Source organism: Aedes albopictus, chromosome 2, assembly GCF_035046485.1.
Source record: "Aedes albopictus strain Foshan chromosome 2, AalbF5, whole genome shotgun sequence".
In the NCBI taxonomy this organism is placed as follows: domain Eukaryota; kingdom Metazoa; phylum Arthropoda; class Insecta; order Diptera; family Culicidae; genus Aedes; species Aedes albopictus.
The window spans coordinates 343,526,564-343,531,394 of NC_085137.1; the positions used below are offsets into that span (position 1 = coordinate 343,526,564).

Sequence of the window (4,831 nt, forward strand, 5' to 3'; positions counted from 1 at the left end):
AACCTACCCACACACAACACCCACAATAACACCCGCAGTTTTGGTAGCAATTTTGGGTTGACTGGTAGTTTCGATAGCAGCCCTGGCGATCGCTTATCGGGTAACCTGCTGGACCACGGTCAACGAGAAAAAAACCTTTTCACCGGTTCCTGGGAGGCGAACGAGCCATCGCTCGTTCACTTGAGTTTTAGCCAGAAAAGCGACCACAACTCGAAAAACCAAAGTTTGATAAAAAGTGTATTGCCAGTTAGTGCGCTATAGCCTACAATTTAGGCCACATTGGTGTAGTGGTAAACCACCAATTTTTCCACTGTCGGTGAATTTTTCCCGCTCGACGGCAAAGCAACGCCTCTACTGCGAGTATATTTCGAAGATCAATCGGTACCACCGGTCAGTTTACTCCCAGGATTACGTGGAAAGAGCACTCCAAGTCGTGAGGGCTTGGCAAGATACCCGCCGTCGAAGTCGGAGGTCAGGCCACCGGCGGCTGAATCACCGAAAATACCAAGCCGCTGAAAGGACGACCAGATCGCTTGGACGCGATCCAACGAAACGGACACCCCCCCTTTTACGGGAACCGGAGGACAGTAGGACCGACAGAAGCGATCCGGCATAGAGGACCGTGCAGCAGCCGGCATCGTGAGGACCGAAAGGAGCGAGCCGGCTATACGGACCCCAGTGACCCAGCGGGCCACGTGTAGATCGCGTGGCTACGATCCGCTACCCCAGGACTCCACCAGCCAGCTTCCAGCGACGGGCCCAACAATGACACCCACACAAATCCGTGAGTAGAGTTTGTAACGGTTGCCACGTCACGAGGCCAAAACGACATATAAACTGTATCCACTTTAGCGCCAAGCAAGTAAGTGAATCCTACCTGCATGTGGATCAGCAAGTTTTCCCGGCTGGACTCCTCAAGGCGAGTCCTTTATGTAAATCAATTCCGAACCAATCGCGATGCAACTTCACGTTAACCTAGGCCACAACCAAGAACGTAGACTAGGGGGCGATAAAGAAAACCAACTAACGAAACCCGAACCGATCAAACTCTTCCTTTTCTCTCGGGTTATGTGCTTCAATATTAACTAAAACCCTGAGTTCTCTAAGTACATTTGGTTATATTCAGGCGTTTAAACTTATCAAGTCCTAACTTAAAACTTAGTTGCTTGTCTAGACTGCGCGCAGTGTTATTTAATCCTAATTGCGAACGTGTATGTATTAAAAAAAAACTAGATTGATCTGACCTGTATCTCGCTGGGCGATGGAGGTTGGTGGACGAAGAGGGGGTCACACCGGACAACGGTACCCTACGGTAGGCTGAACCGACCGATGCTCTCACAGTCGATCGTCTCTCTGGGCGGCGGGATACCACGCGGCTCACAGTCGCCGGAGGGTGCACGCACTGGCTGGCAGTTTACCGTCTCAGCACCGGTTTCCTCCCTGAGCCGGTGGTGGCGTACACGAGTATGGGCGGTGGGCGTAATTTCGCTTGATCGGATCCCACTGTGTCGGATGTCTGGGATTAGCTGTCGACGTACGCGGTCTTCTCGCCCCGTAATACCCTTCGAGGCGGCACGGGATCGATTCGGAAATAGACTACCGAATGTCCCTTAGAAGGTCTGAAACCTTCGGTTGGCCCTGGGTGCGCAGAGGGCTGAACACGGGCTCGACGACGAGGGCAGGCCTACAAGCCGCCGGGCTTCAGGTTCGTCCCTAGAGATAGCCCAGCGTGGTACTATCCCCTACACCCCGACGTAGCACCTTCGCTTGAAGGATGATTGCGTCCTTCAAATAGAAAATACATAACGTTCGCATTACAATCTGTATATTAGTCACTAGTCACACACGATTTCTTTTTTCTAACAAATTGAAGCACAATTCAATTTACCTTCGCCTCGAGGGTACGCTGCTCGTGCGGTACTCTGGTACGGCACGGAATTTGAGTTTTCGCAACTGTTCACAATAGTGGAATAGAATTGAGCATTTTAGAACAATTGATAGGAATTTAACTAAAAACACATTACTCACAATTTTGATTTAAAACTCGCACTAGGGCCTTTTATCAAAAACTTGGTGTTTAACTGGTGGTTTAGAGTATAACTGAAACTACAATATATATTTTAGGGTATAACTCTTCACTTCTAGTCACCTATGCACCACTCACTTGGACTACGATCCACTAAGCTGTAGCTATCTGTAGCTTGGATACCGATTGAATGAGGAAGTTTGGATCGGTTAACGCTGCTTGTCATGTAATCTATACGACGCGACGCCCCTATTATTTCTTTTGTTTTAACTCATTAGCTCATCAGTTTGTATAAGAACTGATGAAGCTTCTAGTCATGGTTCAAAGTGATGAGCAGATCAAAACAAAGTTACCCGAAAGGGTTTAAAAGTTGTGGTTTCATCACCCACCTCCAGGGGCGCATGAGTAATATAAAAGTGCGAAATAACCCTTGCGTATCCCATGCTTCGAATTCTTTTTTTATTTTATTTTTGGCGTTTGAGGATATTGTTAATATGAAGGTTTGAAGTAGTTCTTGTAACAATGTTACATGACCCCCTACTTCAACTAAAAAAAAATAGATTTACTTTGAAAATATATTTTTTTTCTTTGGACTGAGTTTTGGCCGAGCAAAACAAAAGAAAGAATGAAAAATAATCTTACCGTATTATTTCCCTTCAACTTCTAGACTGATTGTTTTGGACTCCAAAACCTACTCGAAGTTTAATCCGGAATCAACTGAATATCTTCATCTTAAACTACGAAACTTAAACTTTTCATTTTTTTCTTACACGTACGTTTTGCACTTAACTATCATTATTTCAATATTCTAATATGTACAGAATAACCTTTCAATTTTTCGCGGAACCATATTCACATGTTTTGCGGATCACAGATATTCACTTTTTTTTTCCTATTCTTCTTCTGAATAATTGATCCCAAAGGATTTACGCAGATAACTATCCACGACCGAAACGAACTATACACGTTATGGAAGTGTAAACTTCCTCGTCAAGTTAATACTCGACTATTCGACGCGGCGAAACGTACCGAACTGAACTTGGTGTTCGCATATTCAGGTCACGACCCGAAAAATATCTCCTAAATTACTACCTGCTTATATGCCATCCATAAACTCCTTCCCCTGTCTCTTAAATTTACTTCGCTATACTGTGATCCGGTATCACATTCAACGACGGTACCCTCATCAACTGACAGCATTCTCTCTGAACCTATTCTCAACCTTTCTCACGACTCTCTTTTCCATAAAACAGCTGTCAGTCAGTCATTCTACCCGTCGCGAAGAAAATGGTTGCGGTTCGACGCGAACTGATCGGAAATTTGAAAATTAATAGTAAATAGTGAATTATTTTAAAAGTAATAATTATAAAGGTTATATACCGCCAATAATCTATGGAGTAGTCTTCGAAATGATCGCGATTTCATACTAGTATCATTATAGTGTTGAGCTGATTCGGTCCTTCTGAAAAAACTTCTTGCGCCTGGCGGCCATGGGGTATGGTTCAAATTATGTTGTGATGCGCTACGCACCAACTGTTGGAGTGGAGGTTAATGACCTCAGGGAAAAGAAATAGCAAATTTTGTGCCGGTTTTGTACCGTGAAAATTGGTGTTTATTGTAGAATTTAATAAATTTAAATTGGAATGCAAAGTGCTTATGTAGTGAAATAACCGAAAACGAATTTGGGTTCTTAATAGTGGGCTTACAATGTTAATTAAACATTGCGTTACAGCACTGATTATGGAATGGAGCCAGTTTGGAATTATGCTGAAACGTATTATGTGTGAGGAAAATGGTGGTCATATAAACCAACAAAATTTGTTATCTAGAGCAAAGTGAATCATGAACGTTGTGTGTTGAAAAGTTACTTAAATGGATATTTACAATATTCTACGATAGTTACTGGAAACTTATCGCGCCTTTGGCTACCAGAACAAATTCTGCCTGTATTTTCTTTCTCTACGAGTGCTAGTTTGTGTACATAGCTTGAAATACGATCGTCTAAAGAAAAAACGATCTCTTTTCATCTAGTTTTTGGTCAACAACGGAGGAAACAGCGAACTAACATCTCGACGTTGGACAAGGTAAGCCTCTATGAGTATTTTAATTAGGAAATTGTTTATGTGTCTCTTCTACCAGGATCACCGTCATAGCTCGAACATCTGGATTTTATTTGCGTTGTAAATCCGCTGATCTATAGACTCCTAACTTATTCCCAGCTAAGTCTTCGAGTTCATAACAGTGTGTTCCACATTTTGCAATGATTTTTGCCGGAGAATATGTTTCGGCAAGTTTTGCATTAAAGTTTTTGACCTTGCTTGATAAAAAGAAATTTTTCTTCAAAACGACATCTCTGACTTCAAAATTTGATATTGGAGCTCGCGACCGTAAATTGTAGTATTTACTGTACTTGTCATATGCTTTTTTTAAATTCAGTCGGACTTGCTCGTTTATTTCTTGCATTTCGTTGTTCAGAGCTGAGGGGTCATCGCTCACCTCGCCTGTGGTTTCCCTAATCCTCATATACTCCTCACCTGAATTTATGTAATTTCTCCCGAAATTTACAAAGAATGGGGTAAAGTCAGTGGACTCATGCACTGCGGTTCTTATGGCCATGGCAACTTGCTGTAAGTTGTCATCCCACGATTTTTAGTTGCCACCCTTCAAATGAGATCTAATAGCGGCCACTACTACCCAATTAACACGCTCGGTAGGATTGTTGGCCGGGTGATAATTCGCATTTTTCCAATGCCGCACATGGTATTTCTTCATTAGAGTTTCAAATAACAAAGATTTAAACTGAGG

The 4,831-nt window shown here is 43.0% G+C and overlaps 1 long non-coding RNA gene across 1 annotated transcript; it reads right to left on the reverse strand.

The window, feature by feature from the left end:
• Positions 1-886: 886 nt before the first annotated feature.
• Positions 887-2,450, reverse strand: LOC115263073 (uncharacterized). Its single transcript, XR_009997125.1, has 4 exons — positions 2,165-2,450; positions 2,029-2,106; positions 1,889-1,953; positions 887-1,785 (listed from the first exon to the last, which is right to left on the reverse strand). It is a non-coding gene; the product is annotated as an uncharacterized LOC115263073 (long non-coding RNA).
• Positions 2,451-4,831: the final 2,381 nt, after the last annotated feature.